Source organism: Myotis lucifugus, unplaced genomic scaffold, assembly GCF_000147115.1.
Source record: "Myotis lucifugus unplaced genomic scaffold, Myoluc2.0 scaffold_5, whole genome shotgun sequence".
NCBI lineage: Eukaryota > Metazoa > Chordata > Mammalia > Chiroptera > Vespertilionidae > Myotis > Myotis lucifugus.
The window spans coordinates 5,368,779-5,392,624 of NW_005871053.1; the positions used below are offsets into that span (position 1 = coordinate 5,368,779).

General features: G+C 40.6%; 1 protein-coding gene across 7 annotated transcripts in view; it reads right to left on the reverse strand.

The window, feature by feature from the left end:
- Positions 1 to 23,846, reverse strand: part of OSBPL6 (oxysterol binding protein like 6) — a 175,639-nt gene that overhangs the window by 110,855 nt on the left and 40,938 nt on the right. Inside the window, exon 1 of one of the 7 annotated variants that reach the window (XM_023744495.1) lies at positions 10,286 to 10,341. The exons of the other annotated variants lie outside the window; for them this stretch is intronic. The gene's annotated coding sequence lies outside the window, so the exon portion shown is untranslated. Of the gene's footprint in view, positions 1 to 10,285; positions 10,342 to 23,846 lie in introns of those variants that run through there. 7 annotated transcript variants of the gene reach the window in all.

Sequence of the window (23,846 nt, forward strand, 5' to 3'; positions counted from 1 at the left end):
TCATTAGGCTCAGTGTTCATCTGGACACAAGAAAGCATTTCACGTATGAAGGCCCACTTATAAGACTGAGACCAGAATCCCAAACAGAAAGGCCCTACAAATCTCAGTGTGATTTGTTCTTGCTTCATCTCACAGCATAGTTGCTCTTCCTTTAAGCACATTCTGTTTCCTCTGCCTGGAAAACACTCCTTTCTTTATCATCTAGTTAATCCCAATTCAGTCCAACTGTCAGTTCCCCAGAGAAGGTTCTCTGATCCTGCATGGGGCCTGTGTCTCTCTGTCACACAATCTCAGAGCACCAGGATTTTTGCTTCAGCATTTATCACAGTTTGCAATTAAGAGATTTCTGTGATTTCTTTTTAGTAACATGTTTTACTATTAGTCTATAAACTTCCCTAAGCTACATGGTGCTCAGATATCTGTAGAACAAAGCAGGGAAGGAAGGAAGAAAGAAAAGGAAGAGAAGAAGGGGAGAGAGGAGGGAAGGGGATAAGAGATAATGAAAACTAAAGAGAAAGGTTTAAGAATCCAGTACAGCCCTAGCTGGTTGCAGGTTCGATCCGCAGCCCCAGAGCCCCAGTAGGGCCGTATGCAGGAGGCAACCAATCAATGTGTTTCTCTCACATCGATATTTCTTTCTCTTTCTCCATTTTTTCCTCCTCCCTCCCTTCCACAATTTAAAAATCAATGGGGGAAAAATATCCTCAGGTGAGGATTAAAATATATATTAAAGAATCTAATACATTGTCTTATCTCATTTGGGCTGCTATAACAAAATACCACAGATTGGTTGGCTTAAACAACAAACATTTGTCTCTCACAGTTCTGGAGCCTCTAAAGTCCAAGATCAAGGTGCAAGCAGATTGGGTATCTGGTGAGAACTCACTTCCTGGTTCACAGATGACTGTCTTCTAGCTATGCCCTCCCAAGATGGAAAGACAAGTGAGTTCTCTGGGGCCTCTTTTGGAGGAACACAAATTCCATTCATGAGGGCTCCTAATCACCTCTCAAAGGCCCCGCCTCCTAATACCATCACCTTGGGGGTTAGGATTGCAACATATGAATTTAGGAGGGATGCAAAACATTCAGCCTATAGCATACATGCTTCAGTCGTGTCAGACTTAGGCCAGTGGTAGGGGAAGCATGCTGATACAGTTCATATTCGCCACCAAAATACCAGGCTTCCAAGAGCTGGTCTAAGTCAAAGACTCTATGACCTCTAACACAGCTAGGGGACGATTATTCAACCCTGGAGCTTGAAAACAGCATGAATTAAACTGGTGTCCTATGCAAACTTTGGGGGCAGTATCTAGTCAATTTATACACATACACAAACACTTTTTTAATGGAAACAAATAATCAATATGAAAATCTAAAAAATAAAATATTTTAAAACTCCCACTGTGCCCACTGTTAATATTCTTCTTTGCGTTTTCACACTCCCCTGGAAGTCCTTAGCAGTGACCTCAACCTATGGCCCAAGGACCCCTGGGAGATTGTGCAGTTACTGCAAGGGGCTCACAAGTGCACCTACAGAGCAAGTATTGTCAACAGACTGAATGTATTAAAGCCCAATTATCACCACGAAACAATGAAATGTTGTGTTGAAAGGGGTCCTCATATTTCTAGTGGCTTAAACTAGCACAGGGTTCTTTTCCTCACTTAAAGATGCTCAAAGGGAATAATATTGGAGGGAAGCTTCCGACTCAGTGTCCTATCCTACTACAGGCCCAGCTCCTGGCCTTTCTTCAGCTGCTGGCTGTGACCCTAGTGGCTCCAAGGGGGCTCTTCCAGCTGAAGCACAGGGTGGAAATTCCAGGAGGGCACAAAAGGCAAGGGAGGCAGGAAACAGCCCAAAAAGGCACAGGGTGAGGAGAACAAGCTGGTCCTCTCTCCCTGATGACTTAGCTCAACCTCTCATCGTCCAAGATGGTAGGTCATGGCAATGAGTGGAGGCAAGCAAAGCTGGGAGGCAGCATTTTTGTTCATATCACATTGTATGTATTTCTGGTTTCCTCCTGCTCAGCCACACAGTTTAGAAATTAGTTATAATCGGTCCTGTTTTCCATGGATCTGATAGAAAAGATTCGCCTGTGAAATGGGCCCCAACTCCTTTGTCTGAGCCAAAGCTGTTTCCGAGCTCCTTAGGGAACTCACAGGACATGGAGGTGCTACAGGGCTGGATCTGGGGCTTGGAGGAACGTGGTCCCTGTCCTTTAACCAGCATCTGTGAACTGCTCTATCATCTTTAAAGAAAGTGGTACCATATAAACCCAGTGTTGGTGTGATGATCAATTTGGACACTTATATATATATGATAAAATGATGCTGCAGATCAAGTAATTTCAAGGGAGTTAATATTCTTTTCTGCAAGTCTATGGATTTTAGTTGTTCTTGCTTAAATAATTTCCAAAATTCAAGAATAACTGAAAGATCTTATTGAACAAAGCAACTGGCATTCACCAGGGGGAACTGTTAGAACAGGGTTAGCACAGTACATTCATGGGTCATCATGAAAGGGGGCCCCCTTGGACAGCTCCCCGAGTATCAGCTGAACATGCCACAGTCCTCTTCTCTACTCTAAATGTGGGCTTAATGTGGCTCTGGCCAGCAAAAGGAGCAAAAGAACTTGCCAAAAGCCTACAGTGTCGGGGATTTTGATTGTTTTCAAGTTTGGGCAATTAAAAGTGAAGCTGCATTATAGCAGGTTTTTGTGTGGACATAAGATTTTGATTCCTTTGTGTGAATGCTAAGGAGCATGACTGCTGGATAGTGCAGAAAGAAACTTCCGAAGTGGCTGTACCGTTTTACATGCCCACACACGAGAGAGCTCCTGTAGTTCCACATCCTCACAACACCTTTCAGTGTTCTGGGCCTGCACCATTCTAAGAGTACAGGGCTATCTCCCTGCTGTCTTACTTTGCATTTCCCTGATGCCACATGAGGTGAGCATCTTTTCATGGGCTTACTTGCCATCTGTACCTCTTCTTTAGTGAGGTGTCTGTTAAGGTCTTTGGCCCATTTTTTAAATTGGGTTATTTTCTATTGTTGAATTTTAAGAATTCTTTGTGTATTTTGGATAACAGTTCTTAATCAGGTGTGCCTTTTTCAAATATTTTCCCAGTCTGTGGCTTGGCCTCTCATTCTCTTGCCATTGTCTTTCACAGAGCAGAAGTTTTTAATCTTAATGAAGGCCAGTCTCTTCTGCCTTTAATGTAGTGGAGCCACAGTCCTGGAGAGAGGGTCTATTAAATTATTTTGTTTCCTTTTGATATTTCAAAACAAAGCCTGTCCTTCTAATACTGCATTTCACTATTTCAAAATATTAACATTTCGTCTTTGAAAATGAACACTGAGCTAAACAAACACAATGATCATTTATATATCATAAAATGCTCCCCTTGAAGACAGATTCTAAATAATAATGAAATAGAATTTTGCTAACATATTAATACTAATCTTAAATGCTGGGAAATTTGCATTTTCTCCATCAAAAAACGTTCTCTTTTGCAATATGCATTAAAGAAAATTTAATACTCAAACATTTGAGAATATTTAAGATATTTACTTCATTTATTACAAATATTTGATTCGAAAAGGGACATACTTCTGAGACTAGCATTTTAACTCGGTATGGGAACAGTTCCTGCAAAGCAAAAGCAAAAGAAATTATCATTTAAAACAGGGTCTCCCTGTGGAGTAAGTAAAATAATTCGAGTCTGCATCTCTAATTACGATAATATGCATGCATGTATGTTTTGCCTTAGGTATAAACTACATGTGTGAACACATATGCCTTCCAGACTAACCAGGGGACATGGAAACCAGGGCCTTTTGCTTCCACCCTGTATAATACTAAACTCCAAAGTGTCTTACACACTGCCTCTCATTAAATAATAACAACAACAACATTAAAGTTAACATCAGTAGTAGAAATGTGACAATATGATGACAAAGAGCTCGCTTGACCAAAAAGGAGTACCAGAGCTACCGTTGTAGGTAGTCAGTTTTGTCCTTTTCACACGCCACATTTCTCACCTCTAGATATAAAAGTTGTTCTTTTCCAAGAACAACTCCCAAGTGAGATAAGAGCTGAAGATGTGTCAACCAAAGTTGAAATTTGCAAAATACAAAATTCTCCATTTGAACTGCTGTTATCTATTTGATCTCCTCACTTGATGAGTCACTTCTCATCAAGGCCCCCAGTCACTGCCTTGCTGCTGAGACCAGTGACTAATAGTTAAGCTTCACGTTCTTGAATCTCTTCTCAGACACATTCAAAAGTAGCTTTTGTGAAGGAGAAAGCAATAGGCAAAAAAACACACCATATATCTCAAGATCCCTTTACAGTTCTATTTTCTATGATTGTATTGCTATTCCCTTAGCTCCTCCTATAATATCTTACAGTCCTTGGTTACTCACCCCACATTTCTTCAACTAATTATAATTTTTTAGTAATCTTCTATTTGAATGGAAGATTCAGTAAGAACTCATGAAGCATTTTACTTAAAGGTAAAATTTCTTAACATTAGCCTCTGAAAAGGCCTAGAAAAAACAACTAGTCACACTGGAGTCACCACCTTCAGCGTTCATAGTGGGTCTTGAAATACTATTTGCATTTAAAGGAATCACAGCTCCTTGAAGAAATGGCTGATTCCAGGTCCAAAAACAAAAAATATGATGAGCAGGGAACAAAGACTAGTAGGACCATGTTATAAATAAATAGAAAGATAGATAAATAGATGACTAACACATGCATGCACACATGATATATACATGCACACTTTACGTACTGTTCAGAAGTCAATGAGAAGAGGCTTCCCCAGCCAAAAATCATATACAATTTGATCATTAACTAGAATAGTAATTTTCAACCGGTATGCTGTAAGAATTTTTAAAGCATGAAATACCTGTCTATTTAGTCAGGGGCACTGATCTCTTTTCCCTTAGATTGTCAAATTAAAAAAATGACAACGGCCAACACAATAACCATCTGATGTGAATGAATCAAAATTATACCTATTTTTTGTCAAATTGGCAAAAAATGAAATATGTTTTTTGATGAGCTGCAGATTTTAGTCATTAGTTTATGTGTGTCATGAGATGGAAAAGGTTGAAAATTGCCGAAATAGCATAATGAATGCAGATGAATTAAAACACATCAAATATGTTTAAACCCTTAAGTTCATGACTACCTTTGAAAAAAAATTGGCAATCTTTGGAGAAGGCTAGCTAACCATCTCATTCTTAAACTGGTAAAAAAAAAACACAAAACAAAACAAGATTCAGCCTTTATCCCACTTTTCTATGACATGCTATACCTCAGGGTGACTGAGGCCTTGATTCAGCCATTTCCCTTTGTAGAAGCATTCCAGCTAATAATTGAAGAATGTTAGAATTAGAAGACTACCATTCTGTATCTCCTAATGAATGAATGGAATCTCTGCCAATGATCATCAATGGGTAGATTACCAGAAGCCAGTCACATCCTTCAAAAGTTTCATATGAGAAAATGAATAACCCAGTATTTACTCAAACTTACCATTAACATCAAAGGGAATAAAGTCAAAGCTAATTTTGCCTTTGGGTCTCCCTGCTTTCCAATAAGTTTAATAAGTAATTCAGCAACATCAGTGTCTAAACTTCTTTAGGAAAGAAATTGCTGCTTGTCAAAGGAGCCAGAGGCACCTACAAATTAGTCCATCCTTGGGTTCACTGCTCTACTGATGAGCCTTTCTTGTAGCCATTCTTTCCCTAAAATTAAAAGTAAGGATAATTCTGCCCTTTTTTGGGTCTGTGTTGTCCTTCTCTAACCTAAAATAGAGATTATTGAGTTAAAGGATTCAAAGAAAATTCCCTACAGAAGAAAAACACATTTGGATCTAATTCTACTGTTGAGTCCTCACTGATTTCTTTGAAATTAAATGAAATGAAATTAAATGCAAGCGCTGGGTACAGTAATTTAATCACTATTTTGATCATTTCTCTTCTACTTAATTAGCAAAACTGAACCATTAAGTAATATCATTAACAATGACGAGACGGGCAAATGGCTTTCTGAATCTTAAAATTATCGATAATTGGTTTTAAAAAATTAGCACAACTTCAAATGATCAAGAGGCCTCCAAAAACATATAGCAGAAATCAATAGAGGACCTGAGGGGTGAGGATGCATCCCTAACAAGTAAATGCTCAGCCAGCTACAGGAAAATTATTTCATGGTGCTGTATCTCTTCCAACTACCAACTGTCCAAAGAGAATCAGCTTTGTCACAGAGGAGATGGAGCCTGCTTACGTAAGGAAAAACTGCTCACCTCTCCACGTGAGCACAAGCAATGAAGAGATGAGGCCTGAGTCTAGGTTTTCCTGGTATCATTCAGGGAATCATCTTTCTGAAACTATGAAATGGTGATATAGCTCTGGTTTCAACAAACAGCACTGAACTTTGGGTCACAAGACTATAGCTTCATGGACATGATGCTGAACAAAGGAAGCCACACTGAGAGATTCCATTCCTATGAAGAATACTAATCTAGTCTAGTCTAGTACTAATCTGAAGTGAAAAAAATCAGAAAAGTTACCTAGGAAGGTTGAATGATGGGATTTTCTGGGAGATGGAATTATCATAATGGGGTGTTACATAGGTATATCCACTTGTCAAAACTTTATAGTAAGACTCGTGCTTTTTAGTGTATGTAGAATTTTTTAAAAAGCAACACAACAAAAACCATCATCATCATTATGTGGGGGTTAAGAGCTGGTAAAGGTATGGATGATATAAGATGGCAGAATATTGGTAATTGTTCAGGTTCAGTGGTGGGTGTATGGGGTGGGGGTCACCACACTATCCTGTTTACTTTGTATATGTTCGTAATTTTCCATGCTAAAGGTCTTTATAAAAGCCTAGACCTTTAATCCTCTCTCCACTACTTAATAGCTATTAGGTCTCTGGGCAATCTCAACCTCTCCTAATCTTATTTTATTCATTTATAAATAGGAAATAATCATCCCTAAATCTGTCACCCAAAACAACCATGGTTTGTTAGTAAATATCAAGTGAAGCAATGAATACAAAAGTAACTTCTGAGCTGTGAAGTAATCCTATATAATAAAAGACTAATATGCAAATTTTCCCCTCAACCTGGAGTTTGACTGGGAGTTTGACCAGGGGGCAGGGCCTGCCAGCCAACCACCTGCACCCTCTCCCCCCAGCCAGCCCTGCCCCCAATTGGCCCTCCCACCCCGATTTGGGTGGGCCGGCCAGACCCCACCTGTGTACAAATTCGTGCACCGGGCCTCTAGTATATAAATATAGCATGTTAATAATAATAATAATAACAAAGATTAGTAATTACTATTAGACCACATTCCATACTATGAATGTTTGAAGACATCATTCATATAGTTCTTTCAACAAAAATAAGAGGGGTACCTATTCATTTTTCAATCATTCCTACCTGAAAAAATAGCAATAGAACTGATAAGTCAAAAGTATGGATAATACAAATATTATTTATATTTGGTTACAAAGTATACTATATGATTATTTTGCATAATTTCCTAATAATGCAAAAACATAGACCTTTAGAGAAAATTCGAGTGCCTTGTGTATACACCAACTTGATGGCTGAGAAAAGATGCCTGAGAGCACACTCCGGAAGGAAACTGGCTTAAGAGTTTAAATAATGTAGATATATCACATGTTCAAAATTAAGAATCAACTACTATAAAAATCCACTTTTGGAAGTCTGACCATCCAAAATAATGTTCATGAGTTCATATATAATCACAGCATTACAGATAAGAACCATTTAAATTCTTAATGCAAATTGATTATACTTAGAAATTAGAAAGCTAAATTTCTAAACATTTGACTCTCTAATGTTATGGCTCATATATATTCAACTCAAGGAAGCCCAGTGGACGTATGAATCTTTATTTTGTTTTACTTTATTTTTTAAACTTGTCTGTTAGACTAACTCTAATCAGTTACAACTATCACAAAGTACAACTCATACTGAGAGACAGAAGAAGAGGGAGGGAATGAAAGAAGGAGGGAGAGAACGAGACAGAGAGAGAGATTCAGGTGTAATTCTACTCTAATGTCCAAGTCTAAACCCCCAAAATCAGGGTGTACCCTGAAAAAACAAATGAGGTGGCCTGGTGTGCTGTTGCTGGCCCAAGTGTCAAAATAAATAAGCATGCCAGAGGGATGTTTTAAATGAGCACATTTCTAGTTCAAAAAAATATTGTAAGACAATCATTTGTTACAGAGAACAAACTGATGGTTGCCAGAGGGGAGGGGGATTGGGAGGCTGTGAAAAAAGTGAAGGGATTAAAAACTATAAATTGGTAGTTACAAAACAGTCACAGGGAACATAGTCAATAATACGGTATAACTATGTATGGTACCAGGTGAGTACCTCCATTATCAGGGGGATCACTTTGTAAATTATATAATTGCCTAACCACTATGCTGTTCACCTGAAACTAATGTAAAATAATATTGAATGTCAACTGTAATTAAAAATTAACATTTTTTTAAATAAACATCATAAGAGGGAACAGGAAAAAAATCATTTGGATATTCTTTTGCATTAATCATACTTATCTTCAAACAATAGGTGTATCCAAGTGCCTACTTGCAACATTCCAGCTTCTTGTAAAACCCAGTTTAGGGGAACACACTCCTTCCATTAGCTCCATCCCGGCCCATTAGCTCTGCATGGAATGACGGGTGCACTCCTGGTACACTCCTCCCCGGGCAGCTTCAAATGCCAGTCCGTTTTGTTCCGCATGCCTTCCCTAAAGAGTACCAGCTAACCCTGCCCACTGCTGGGTCTCAGGATGGCCCGAGAAGACGATCTGAACCGCCATTTATGAAATTACTAAACAAAAATAAGATTGAAACTGCTCATTTCTTATTCCTTTCTTATGGTAAAGCCCATTACACAACACTGCAGCGAAAGGGCTGGTCACTTCAAGAAAAATCACAAGGCTTCAAGCTAAAACCCCCATTCCAGCTATCACTCTGGTAGTAAAACCTTCACAATTTAGTTAAGTTATAGTCTAAGTTTACATTTGCCCGTATAGTCTGACATTTCCTATCAATAAAATAGGTCATTTCTCTGAGAGGCTGTGCTGCTTTCTCTAAACACCAACTCTTTGCTTTTTCCCTCTAATACATCACAGACCTGTATAGCCTTTTTGCCATCAAAGAGGAAAGCTCCCCTATTCCCATGGAGCCACATCACTGCCCATGTGGCCCACCGAGTCCGGGAGCTGTGCTTTTCAACTGCTTTTCCCAGACTCTGGTTGCCCCCTCTCGTGGCAGACACAGGCATCAAGGTCAAACCACAGAAACACCCAGGCTTGAATGGATTCCAAGGATTTTGAACCAGATGATCTTCCAAGGTCATTTTTAACTCTAAAGTCCCATCATTCAGAAGGAAATACTAAGAAGTGGGAGAACAGAGGAGTTTGATGAGAACCCGGCGCTTGAAAGGAAGCTCTACAGGATTTTAGATTGAACCATTTCTCTGTCACCCCCTCCCCCAAATCAGTTCACCTCATCAAGCCTGTTCCCCGTTTCCTCAAACCCAGGCCCTGATGTCACACTGTGATATGAAGGAGATGAAAGTAAGGGGCTGGGTAATTGGTAAGTAAGCCCCAAGACAACCTCTGCAGTATCCAACCACCCACTCAATGGAGCGAAACCTTTACAGAGTATCAGCCAGTGGAGGGCAATGGTGTCAGCTACTTCCCTGAACATCTGTTCCAGAGAACACCCGAGAGTACGCAGAATACCAGAGCAGACACCAGAGCGTTTCACAGTCACCTGAGGGCACTGTTTAGAAATACTGATAACCTGAAGCCTATCCCAGGTCTACTGGTCCAGACTCTCTGGCAGGGGCCTGGAAATTACAATTTTTAATAAGCTTCCCAGGTGGGTGCTAGGATTTGTAAACAAGCATATTCTTGTTGGCACCATAGCTTGTCTTTCTCAATTTTCAACTAGTGTGCTCACATTGGGTTGTCAAATAAAATACAGGACATCTAGTTAAATCTGAATGTCAAATACACGAGGAATCTTTCAGTATAAGTATGTAATGATTTGTTAAAATCTGAAATCCAAATTTAACTTGGCATCTTGTATTTTATTTACTAAATATGAAAACTCGTAGTGTAGCTGTGCCTTTATGCCCTAGCCGGTTTGACTCAGTGGATAGAGCAATGGCCTGCAGACCAAAGGGTCCCAGGTTCAATTCCGGTCAAGGGCACGTACCTTGGTTGCAGACTCCTCCTGGCCCCGGCCCTGGTCAGGGCTCATGCAAGAGGCAACCAATAGATTTGTTTCTCTCTGTCTTTCCCTCTCTCTTCCACTCGCCCTAAAAAAAGTCAATGGGAAAATATCCTCAGATTCGGGTTAACAAAAAAACAACAACAACGAAAAGAACATACCATCATATCCACTTTTGATTCACTAGTTCCAAATTGAACACACTTTGGAGTGCATAAGATATAGATAACGCGCCAAAACCGGTTTGGCTCAGTGGATAGAGCGTCGGCCTGCGGACTGAAAGGTCCCGGGTTCGATTCCGGTCAAGGGCATGTACCTGGGTTGTGAGCACATCCCCAGTGGGAGATGTGCAGGAGGCAGCTGATCGATGTTTCTCTCTCATCGATGTTTCTAACTCTCTATCTCTCTCCCTTCCTCTCTGTAAAAAATCAATAAAATATATTTTAAAAAAAAGATATAGATGACGCAGCAAAATAGGAAAATGAGTATGATGATATTACTGGGAAAAACTCGATTTTCCCAACTATGAAATGAAAAGGGTTGCACAGGACCTAAAATTCCAATAAATCACTGAATTGTTAACAAGTCTATACCCACATCAAATGTAATCCTGAATGTCTGAAATTTTCATGTTTCCTAGAAGAAGTTTCCTCACAAAAGAAAATGATCAACCAACTCAATTTGCCATCCATTTCTACTTCAGAAGCAATTCCTGAAACCTATGGTCTCACAACTCATTAACAGTGACAACTTGTACTTGCAGTGGTTTGAACGTTCTCCAATACTTGCCACCTGGATTCTGAACACAGTCCATTCTCTCAGAGACATTCAGGGATTGTGGAGAAACTAGTGGCTTCATACTGATCACATCAGGGGCCATGATCACATGAGGTGACCCCTAATGTACTGTCTAGCTAACACTCATATTATTTTAGTGGAAGACCCCAAATTATTCTAAGACAGAGTTGTGCCATGACCTCATCAAGCCAAGAATGAGGGAAAGCAGACATCTAATCCATGCTGACCAAAGACAGTCCGAAAGTATTAGCATTAATTATAAAAAAGGGGGTAGGATTTATGTCTCTCTGAATAGCTAATGGCTTCATGATGCACCTATCTGTGATATAGATGGCATCTAACTCAAATCCATGTGTTGAACAAAAACCACTGAGTTCCCCTCTAAAATCTGAGGTTAGGCATTGACCACATGAGAGCAAATGTCTCCCTTTTTTGGTCTGTTTCATCCAAATCATCTTCCCTGCTTTAAATGTGTTTATTTCAGCAATTATGCTAATTCCATCAGCACACTATGGCCATGGTTCAAATCTTGCCCTCTGCTTACTTTATAATAGAAGTTTTATGGGACTACAGCTGTGCCTACTTATTTATGTACTGCCTGTGGCTGCTTTCACACCACCACAGCAGAGTTAAGTAGTTGGTGACAGACCGTATGGCTTATGAGCCCCTAAATATTTATTATCTGGCCCTTTAGAGAGGAAGTTTGCCAATCCCTACTAGAAATTAATAACATTAACATTATATTTAAAAAGAAGAAATGAACTGATAACTTTCAAGACTCTACATCTTTTTGGCAACAATTTTAAAAATGGATGGTGGCTTTCCAATCCAGTAACTAGCAACCAACCACTCAGCCCTCTCATCTCCAAGAGCTCAGGAGAATTTGTGGTGCAGTGGCTCATATGGACAAGTGCAGTTTCAACAGAACACTGCTCTTCAGCCTCAGATATTCTTAAGAACCCAAAGGACAAACACACGAGCATGAACACATGAGAAATCCCATATTTTTCTGCTCAGAGTCCTGCATTTCAAAAGGGGAAATTACACAATAACAAGCACACTCACAGGACGGTTGCCACCACCATTATTTGTGGTCTGACCAGGAAAACGCAGTAGAGCAAGAATACAGAAACTGTCTCCATTTGGCACCAGTGCCTCTGAGGGCACTGTCGCTGGTATGGGAATTCAGAATTTAAAACACAGTTCTTCTGTCGCCCCACTGCTTTAGGCAGGAAGAGTGCGTGATCAGAAAGAACAACCATCTTCAAAACCGAAACTAATGTGAGCCTTAAAAGATCCCAACATAGGTGCCTTGGAGGATAGATTGGCTTGCCAGAATGACATATTACGGTTTCTAAGAGGCGCTTGCTGAATACTGTACTGCCTCCTCCGCAGTGATCAAGCATGAAGGGCCTTCCTGCTCCCACGGAAAGCCCTTGTAAGCAGAAATGGCACTCTCGCCGTTAATGAAATTGTATGCCCTCGGAAATTAAACGCAGGTATTACTCTAGTTGAAAGGAGGAGGAAGAAAAATAACCCATAGCAACTGCTGCTAAGTTTGACTTTATAATATTGGCAGTGTAGATGGCTTACCAAAACTGTAAGAACTGGGTATAATTCAACACTTCAACCCCCATTAGGGACCAGTGGGGTCTCCCACTAAGACAGAAGGAGAGCTGTGGCTCTTTCTACCCTCCACTGATTCTTACTCCTCCATTATGTATCACCTTCCACTCCCTGTGCCCTCCACTCCCGTTTGTTTGAAGGTGGGTCCCTTGGCTGAAGTCCTTAGCTCCCACTGGACAAACACAGAGAATCAAATACACATCCATACCCCTGGATAGGAGAAAAACCACCCCAGCTCATCTCACATCCTGGTGCAGCCAGAGCTCAGTGTGTTTGTGTTTTCTTTTATTTTTTACTATTATATTTTTATTGATTTCAGAAGGGAGAGGGAGAAACAGAAATATCAATGATGAGAGTGTCACTGATGGGCCACCTTCTGCACATCCCACACTAGGGATCAAGCCTGCAACTCAGGCAAGTGCACTGAATGGGAATCGAATGGCAACCTCCTGGTTCATAGGTCAGTGCTCAACCACTGAACCACACCGGCTGGGCTGTGTTTTCATTTTTTTAAATTTAACTATTTGATGAATGTTTACTATGTACCAGGAATTATGCTTAAGTTTGAGGTTCAAGGTGAACAAAACTGCTACAGCCACAGTTTTCTCAGGGCACTGAGGGTAGGGTGGGGGTAGATATCAGATAGATAATCCCAGTTTAAGGTTATATTATAAGAGAGTCCAAGTCTAGCCCTAACCGGTTTGGCTCAGTGGATAGAGCGTCGGCCTGCAGACTGAAGGGTCCCAGGTTCGATTCCGGTCAAGGGCATGTACCTTGGTTGCAGGCACATCTCCAGTAGGGGGTATTCAGGAAGCAGCTGATCGATGTTTCTCTCTCATGATGTTTCTAACTCTCTAACCTCTCCCTTCCTTTCTGTAAAAAATCAATAAATATACTTTTAAAAAAAGAGAGTCCAAGTCTAAGGCTATACGTCTATAGATTGTGTTCAGTGCTGTGAAGGTGAAGAGCAGGAGTTGGAGATGTAAGGAGGAATCCTCATTTCTATCAGGACCTGAGAGGGCTTCTGCTCTGCGAAAGTGACAGGACAGACCTAGAGGGAATTGTACTAAGTGAAGTAAGTCAGACAAAGACAAAACCACTTGTATGTGGAATTTCAAGAACAAAACAAACAAAATTGAAACATAGAACAGAGAATAGTCTGGTGGTTGCCAGAGGGGAGGTGGGGTTGGGTGAAAAAGGTGAAGGAGTTAAGAAGTAACTATTACAGAACAGAAATGTAAATTACAGCATAGGGAATATAATTAATAATATCATAGTAACTATGTATGGGGCCAGGTGGTTATGAAATATCAGGGGGATATGATTGTCTAACCACTCTGTGTATATCTGAAACTAATACAGAATAACATTGAATATAAGCTGTAATTTAAAATAAGATGAAATGAAACCGTAAAGAGGAGCAGGAGTTATTCAGGTGCAGACCAGAGCTGAGGAGTATTTCAGGCAGAAGGAACAGCAGGTACAGAAGCTCTGAGGAAGAGAAAGGGTGGCCTAGTCCAGGGAGGTGAGGTGAGGCTGGGAGGGGAAGCAGAGCCTTCTAAATCAGAGCAGGGATTTTTATTCCCTCTGACTACAATGGGAGGCTGTGAACAACAGGCGTGAAGGGTTATATCAGCATTTCTAAAAGACTATTGGGAGGACTCCATGTGAGGGTCAAGAACAGAAGCGCGCATAGGTTAGGAGTTGTTGAGGCAGGAAACGAAGGTTTTGGGGGGAAAGGGGTGCAGTAGGAGTACAGAACACTGGCATTATTCAAGATCTATTTGGAAGGCAGCATCCCCAGGAGATATGACAAATGAGGGAGAAGGAGGTACCAAGGAGGTCTCTCAATTTTCTGGTCTGAGTTGCTGGTAGATGGCGCACGGTTTACCAAGGTAAGAAGTACTTTAGGAAGACGCTGTAGGGCAGTGATTCTCAACCTTCTGGCCCTTTATATACAGTTCCTCATGTTGTGACCCAACCATAAAATTATTTTCGTTGCTACTTCATAACTGTAATGTTGCTACTGTTATGAATCGTAATGTAAATATCTGATATGCAGGATGGTCTTAGGCGACCCCTGTGAAAGGGTCGTTCGACTGCCAAAGGGGTCGCGACCCACAGGTTGAGAACTGCTGCTGTAGGGTAAAGTACCAAGCATTCCATTTTATAAACCACACAGCATATGTGTAATGGGTAGAGTGAGGTTACTAGCTACTATGTAAGCTTCTGTGCCTCTGTTTTCATCATCTGTAACTTGGGAATTATGGAAGAACCTATGTGGCTGTTGTGATCAAATAAGCTGAAGCATGTAAAACACTTGGCATGATTACTACACATAAGAATCTCAATAAAATGTCAGCAGCTATGGTTACTATTTTGTACTTGAAGTTTGAAATGTCTACTGGCGACTGTAGTAAAGATGTCCAGTAGGCAGTTAAGTAACTGGGCTCCTTGGCTCTCTCCTGCTGGAGAGAGAGGGAGGAGGAGAAATGTTCAGGGTCTGAGTATGCTGCTATGAGATTATGAATCAACATCTAGTTAGAGGTTTTATAATATCAACTGAAGATTTACTTATAATTTGGCTAAAAGCTCAGTGTCTGGGTGTCAACAGCATATAAAAGGCACCTGAAATTGTGGAAAATAAAACAATTTGATGCAAACTGAGCCCTGAAGAAGAAAAATGGAGAGGTCAACGAATGAGCCTAAAGAGAGGTCCTTAAATTCAAACACAAAACAAAGATGAAAAGTCAAAGAAAACTAAATAGACAGAGAAAGGTTTTGTATAGTTTATTATATTTCTACAAACAGAAAAATGTGGCAATCAATCTTAAAAGAAGAGTTAGTAACTCCTTTTATATCAGAAGTGTATAAAAGATATATTTATAAGAATATTCACTATAATGCTATACTAGTAAAAATGACCTAAATCAACCTAAATCAACAATAAAAGACTGATTACCTAAGTATGGCACATTTATTTAAAGAAATAAATTTATAGCTGTTAAATATCATGTCACAAAAGATTTAGTAGAAAAATGTTCACATTTTCTTGTATGTCCAAAACCTAGGCTACAAACTAGCACACAATATGATATTTTGTTTAGAGTTGATTAATCTCTTCCCACCCGCCCTCCCCACTTCACATGGACACAGACAATAGTGCAGGAGGCGTGGTGGGGAGCAGAGGGGGTCAATAGGGGATAAAAACAGAACATCTGTAATACTTTCAACAATAAATGTAAACATATATAGAGAGAGAATAGGAAAAAACCATCATGGCAAACAATACCAGAAAATTAACTGTAGTTAATTCTGGATAATATCATTTCAGGTGATTTTTTTTCTTTCTTTCTTGTACTTTTTTGTTTTTCAAACGTTGGAGACTCAAATTTCCAAACACAAAGCTCAGGAGAAAGACAGAGACTGAAGACTTGATGCAAAGGTCTCCATCACCCTCCTTACAGTAGAGGGAACCTGACAATGCTGTAGACAGAGAGTGACATGTCCTGGTCCTTCTTCAATGAAGCAGAATCCTGTTCCCTACTAGTGACTGTCCTTTACTAACCTTAAAACGACTAACATCAGGGTTACAAATCAGATTATATTCTTTGTTGATCTTCAACAATATGCATCAACAGAGTATCACCAAAAAAAAAAAAATCATTTCATTGTAAAAAGATAAAGCCATGCAATCTTTCAGTTTGGAAATATTTATATACTGTTACACCACAACTGGCCCTGAAACTTTCAAAGAAACATTCAGCATTTTCAGAGGACCTTCACTTCCCGACACAGACTTTTAAATATTATCATGAAAATTTACATCACCCCTGTGCTAAACCATAAACAAGCTCCATGATAAGGGATTAAACTTTCTCTGAGATAAGCAAAAGAACAGGGTCTCCTTATATTCTGGTACATAGCATCTGCAATCCTGACCAAGTTCTTTCTGAGTCTTGGTTTTCTCACCTAACAGTGGGAAGAACAGCCCGGCTGGTGTAGTTCAGTGGTTGAGCATTGATCTGTGAACCAGGAGATTAGGATTCGATTCCCAGTCAGGGCACATGCCCAAATGATGGGCTTGATTCCCAGTGTGGGGCTTGCAGGAGGCAGCCAATCAACAATTCTCTCTCATCATTGATGTTTCTATCTCTCTCTCCCTCTTCCTTCCTCTCTGAAATCAATAAAAATATATTTTAAAAAATAAATAAATAAAAGTGGGGAGACTATAACTCTCCTTGCAGGAGCTTTCAGGAGGACAGTGGTGGCTGCATGGGTCCAAGTCTCTCTATTCATCCTCCCCCAAAAGACCACAAAAATCAACAGGAAGGCAAATATCACAAGCCCTGAGCCATTTAGCATCCTTAGGGACAGAGAATACCCTAAATTTCAAGCTCCCTCTGAGTGGAGAAATAAACACCGATTTCCAAAAGCGCTCCTGCTGCTGCAAACCATTAGTGGGTGTGAAGAGGGGGAACTCCAATGAGCAGGAGAACAGGGGCTCGGAGAGGACTTCCATGAAGCATAGACAAAACCACCCAAGGAGGGAACGTCCTGCACTAAGTGCCCACATATCGCAGGCACATCGGAGACCAAGCTGGTAGTTCTCAGCACAAGCTATGTGTAAAGGGAAGGGCTTGACGGTGAGAGACCAGAGGCCTCAGAGCTGCTTCTGGAAGAGAAAAATATAAAGAGAAGGAATGGTGCATGGCATTGAAGGAAGAGGGACAAACTAAGGATAAGGCACAAACGAAAGAGAAACAAGACACACCAGATCCTTACCAACTATCCCCACCACCATCATCCACTAAGGAAACCACACCTCACTGTTCTGACAGAAATGAGCCCCTGAACTAAGAAGAATGCCCATGAAATGCCTAGAAATTGAAAAATCAGAACAAAACTGAACAACAGCTGAAAATTCTTCCACCAAAACACCACGAAGCAAAAGAAAACTATAACACAGCACTCCAAGCTGAATTAAACATCCTCACACAGCAACTGGGAAATTAAAAAACATCTCGAATCAGGAATATAAAACAGTAACATAAATAATGGTCAAGAACAAAAAAGGAAGAAATGCAGTGAGAGCTGACTGAATTCAACAAAGAAAATTAATACAAAAGTATTTCTTCTTCCAGACTGAAGAATAAGTTATGAGATGCCCAAGAAAAGAAAGATTTAAGTTGAAACTTAATAAGGGGCATAGAGGAAATACAAAAAGCAGGAAACAGTAAAGAGCTGGAGGTGTTTGGGAAATGGTGAGAAGTTGAGTACAAGATAGCATGGGGGCAGGTCACAGGGAAATAACGTTGACAAGCGAGAACAGAATCAGATTTATTCATCCCACAAATGTTTCTGAGTGTCTCCTGCATGCAGGGCACTGGTGCCAGTGACTGTGAGCAGAACTGGCTCTTGCCCTGCAGGGAAGACAAATGGGAGTCGGGACCTTTAACCAGGAGAGTGATACAATCAGATTAAATTGAGAGGAAGGTAACTCTAGAGGCGAAATTAAAGACTTTCTGGAGTGAGGCAAGACTGAAAGGGAGGCTAATTAGGAGGTCATCATAAATCATTCTGAGATAAAAGCATCAAGGTTTCCTGATGGCCCCATATGAAGACGACACCAAGGCTTCTATTTTGGGAAGCTGGAGAATGACTCCATCACAGACGGAAAGAATTTCTGCTCCGTGTGGGGCGGTGTGATGTGATATATAGAGATTGGAGCCTCAGGAGTGTGGGCCCTGGAGATCTTGGAGGTGGTCGTCTTTCTGGTGGTAGGAGCAGCTGCTGGACATGAGAAACAGCCCCCGGATGATTCAATTCCTGTGCCTCCGAGCACCATGAACAACTCGGGGTTTCCACATTTAAGGGGCAGAGAGGAGGAAGAGCATGGAAGGTCCCGAGCAGCAGCAGGAATTCAGCCAAAAGAGAAGGCCCCCTGAAGCTGCAGAGGGACGTTCTGGAAATGTGGCTGGTCCACAGAGGCGGACTGCCTGGGGATCCCGGAGAGAAAGGACTGAAAACAGGAACTGAGCCTCTGACGATCTTACTGACACACAGTTTCAGGTTGAGGATTGAATGGCATTCATATAGGAGATTTGGAAACACTCCCACAGGGAAAAGAAGAAAGGAGGTAGAGAAAGACAATAGGTGACATGTGACACAGAAGGGAAGTTGGGTCATGGGACAAACTGGGAGTGGAGAGACAGGTGAGAGGGACAAACTGGGAGTGGAGAGACAGGTGAGAATCAGAACGACAGAAACGTGGAAAGAGGATATTACTGATGGAATGGGAGAGGAAAGGGCCAGGGTCTGGACGGAGGCTACAAGGTCAGCTGTCAGGGTCTCTTCTAAAACTGTGACTGAGAAATGTGCAGGCTCTGTGCAGGGCGCCACAGATCAGCATCCCAGTGGCATATGAACGTCTCTCCTTCCTCTGAATTCCTATAGGGTGTACGCTTAGGCTGGGGGCTTAGAGTCTAAGACCAGGCTTCGTGTGCCAGGTCTGCCACTTATCACCTATATCTCTTTGAACACATCATAACCCACCTGAAGCTCAGTTTTGTCATCAGTAAATTGGTCACACACATCTCTGAAAGGTTCGGAGTGAGCTGGGGTTGCCCACCTATGACATGAGGCCATAATGTATCAAAAGAGATGTTATTTCAAGCACCTGGGTGCAGGTGGGCTGAAACCGAGGCCTGTGGACTGAAGGGTCCCAGGTTCGACTCCAGTCAAGGGCATGTACCTTGGTTGCGGGCACATCCCCAGTAGGGGGTGTGCAGGAGGCAGCTGATCGATGTTTCTCTCTCATCGATGTTTCTAACTCTCTATCCCTCTCCCTTCCTCTCTGTAAAAAATCAATAAAAATATATATTTTTTTAAAAATTGCACTTAAAAATTAAAAAAAAAAGAGAGAGATGTTATTCCAGGCACCTGGGTGCAGGTGGGCTGAAACCGAGAAAGGCATCAGCAAAGAGAGCAGGGAGAGATAGGTTTTTATTAATTTTTGCTGGCTGTAAGCCGCGCTGCTGATGTATAGTCCCGTCCATCCCTGGTTCCTCCCAGCGTCAGATGGCTAGTGGTTATTTGGGCTATGCAGTGCTCAAGGCTGCTAGCTTTCTGCAAGATATTTGCCTAGCACAATAAGTTTTTCTCTGCCTCGTTTTATTCTCTTTAACCCTTTCAATCTCCACCTACTTCCCTCATAGGGTTGTTGTGAGGCCCCAAAACATAGGATGTATATGGATGCACCTTGAAGACCAAACAGCCCTATGCATAAATTGCTGGATCTAACTATCCCACTTGGCCTTGTTTCCACTTGTGGTAGTATCTGTTCCACCTATATGCATCCCACACGAGGTCTAACATAGTATTTTGCACAGGTGCTACCACATACGGACTTGGACTAAGCACCAGCCTCCTCTTCATGAAAGGCATGTGTCTGAATTGTTTCTATGTCCCATGCCATGACACAGTGAAACCATCATACTTAAACCCGCACTGGGTTCCCAGCCTGATTTTAGTAAGACTCCTAGCAAACAATAGAGTCCAACACTTTGTAACAGCATTTTCAAATGAGCAGAAGTGCAATTATGAAAAGGCTGCCATATGTTTGAGTCAATGATTTTTTTTTAATTAAGAAGAAAACAGTAAGAAATTATGTTCCAAGTGAGCCATTGGATCTAGAAATGGCATCTTGAAAAAATTGACCACCACATCCTGGCTGAGCAAGGAGGCACGCGCTCCCCATAGAGCTCCCTCAGGTCGACACCCACTAGCAGTGGAAGACACGCAAGAAGTTGCTGCGGTCAAATCCATCCTGTCACTTCACAGATGCACCCCTGTTACCCCTGAAAGGGAGCACACTCTTTGCAAAGTACACTTTAATGTGGCTGCCACCACCCTACTCACCACTCAATCAAAACCTTTTTATTACAACGATAATATGGCATCTGTATCTTAGCACTTTGTGGGGAAAAATAACACATGTGGAGAAAATACATTTTTCTTCTCTCCCAAAGCAGCAAATTATTTTTGCTCTTCTACACAGTATAGTAAAGCTCATACATTTTAAAGAACCTAGATAAGTTCTTTTTTCCATCTGAGGCAAGTCTCAGTAATGATTTAAAATTAAACTGCTAAGCAAGTATCAGGAACCATGAAATAAGCATAAGTGGTAATCTCTCTCTGAACACAAACACCAGGATATGCAGAATCACATGGGCCTCCCAAAGTATATAGCAGTAGCATCAACTACTGAATGTCTTCAAGAAAGCTATGCACTACCTTTAACACTCAAGGGGAAAATGGCAGAAATGTGATATTATTAATATTCTCATTTTATAAAAAGACATTCATTCACTCATCCGTGCAATATATTGAGCTCCTATTATGTGTCAGATACAGTGCTAGGAATCGGAGGTATGGTGTTAAACCAAGCAGACTGGTCCTTGCTTTCATGGCCTTATGGTCTAATGAGAGAGACAAAAAATTAAATCAACAGTTAAGCATATGACTACAAATATTAAATGCTAGAAGGAAAGGAACATGGTATAAAAACAAACAAGACAGAGACCTAGAGAAAGCTCCTCAGAGGAACTAGGTTAAGCCAAGACTGAGGCCCAAGGGGGAAGGGACACTCCAGAAAGAGGGAAAAGCATGTGCAAAGGGCCTGAGACCAGAAAGAGCTGGGCATTCAAGGACCTGAAAAAAGACTGGCAGCTTTTGAGTGGAGTGTGCAAGGGAAAGGAAGGCATGGAATGAGGTGGTAGTTGTAGGCAGGAGCCAGATCATTCAGAGCCAAATAAAGGATTTGGGTTTTGTTTTCATTTTCCAAGTACAATGGGAGGGTGAGAGACTTTAAGTAGAGCAGTGACAGGATCAGATTTGTATTTTGAAAGAACTGATGGAGGAGCAGAAGAAATAGAAAAGCTATGGCAATGGAAATGGGAGGAGGGGATGAGTTTGGGATATATTTTGGAGATGAATGGATGGCACTGTTCAGTATGGGGGGTGTGAGAGAGGGAGAGAGGCATCAAAGGTGATCTGGGTTTCTAGCTGGAGCCACTAAATGGAGGGCGATGTCTCATGCAAAGACAAAACACAAAAGGAGGCACAAGACTTCGTTGAAATAGGGGATCAAAAGATGGCCTTTGAGACCTTCAGATGGAAGTGTCAAATAAGTGGTAAGATCAAATAAAACAAATGTAGCACATGTGCCATTGCACTCTTAGGGTCTAGAATAGTAGCTCAACCCAGTAAAGGTTGTTCAGTGTTCCTTGAAGGAATTGTTCCCACCCTCTCACTCACCTCCACAGCCTATTCCCACGCTAAGGAGCAGGCCAATGAGTTGGGGATTCAGGGCCTAGAACTGTGAATAGTGCTCACCCTCAAGTACAGCGATTCCATTCTGAGAAAGCAGAGAAGTCTTTGTAATAAGCCAACTACACAGGCTTATAGAGTTTATACGTTTTTATGTTATCAATTTTATATATCTTTACAAATGATATACTTATATAAAATGTATTAGTAAAATATATTATATATGAATATAATTGCAATGGTTTTATAAATAAATTTAAAATACAAGTACATTTTTGAAGGTTTTATGCATACATATATTGTGTATATTGCTTCATAGCTGTCTTGTAAAAAGTCTTAAAATTATAACTTTCTAATGTTTAAAACAGGGCTTAGATGATTAAGCAGGTTCATCTACCATTTCTTTGATAAAAACTTAAGGCATCAATGCTATTCACATTAGGGCCAACTGGTAGTATTTTTGAAAAGCACCATAAGATGGTAAGAAATCACTGACCGAATCAACCACTGATTCATGGTTTCAGGTTGAAAGGGATTCCTAATCTATATCTGGGTTGAATTTTGTTTTTTCTAACCAAATTGCCACGATTCAAAATTCTTAGTTCATTCAAAACTTCCACTGGTACGAATAAGAGCAAAAACTGCAGAAGCAGACTCACCAGGCTTGATTTCTGGCAGGGCGACATTTAACACCAGCGAGACTGCCAAATAAAGAGATGACGTCACCCACGTCTGCTGATTCACAAGGAAAGGGGGCAAATAGGAGGAGGAGACAGTGAAGCCAAGAGAGATGTGGGAACTGTGACTACATTTTACTGGAAAGTGGCTGCTGAGCTAGACAACTAACTGCTCAAAAGGTTGCTGTAGCCAGTAAAGACATAAACGGTAGCTACTTTGTGAATGTGATCAGAAGAGTCACATAATATTGGTTAAGCCAGCAAGTAAAAGGCAATTTTAGGTGTGAAAGATTGAGACCACATGTTCCCTTTTCTTTCTCTGAGTGTATATTTTCCACATCTAACCCCTTAAAAACATAGCTTCTCAATCACACTTTCACAGATATACTTTAAAAGCATCTTAAAGCCACTCCGTCCAATGCAATTATGTTAACTTTGCACAACTTGGTCAGACATCTTTTGAAAAGTCACCAATATAACTTTTAAAATGGCCAATATACAATATGTGGCAACATAATTTCTAGAATAAAAATGTATCTAATACTCTGTGTGTTAACTGCCTGGGAGCATAAATTTCTACCATAAATATGCATTCATGCAGAGGGCTGTTAGTACAATTAGGATAACAAATCAAAATGAATTGAATATTTAATCATAAACCATACCATTTCACAGAACTCAATCCCTAAAGTGAAGAAAAGCAAAAAAATGAATGTAATCTATGTTATCGTATCAATAATTACTTCTTGACTACCTACTACATATAAGTAATTGTGTGAGACACAATGGGTAAGGTGGTTGATTATTGAATCAAAATTAGGACATTGTCTGAGAAGTATAAAGGAACCCGTGGGGACAATTAGTAATGATACTGGTATATAAATAATAATAGCCACGGTAAACAATGTTTACTAAGTAATTAATATGTGGCTGGTTCTCAACTAAGCTTTTTAAAAATTATTACTTTTAATTATGGTAAAATTCACATAACATAAAACTTACTATCTAAACCATCATTGAATACTGTATACAGTGCAGTGGCATTAAGTACATTCATAATGTTGTGCAATTATCCCCCTCAGAACTCTTCGTGATGCAAAACTAAAACTCTGTAC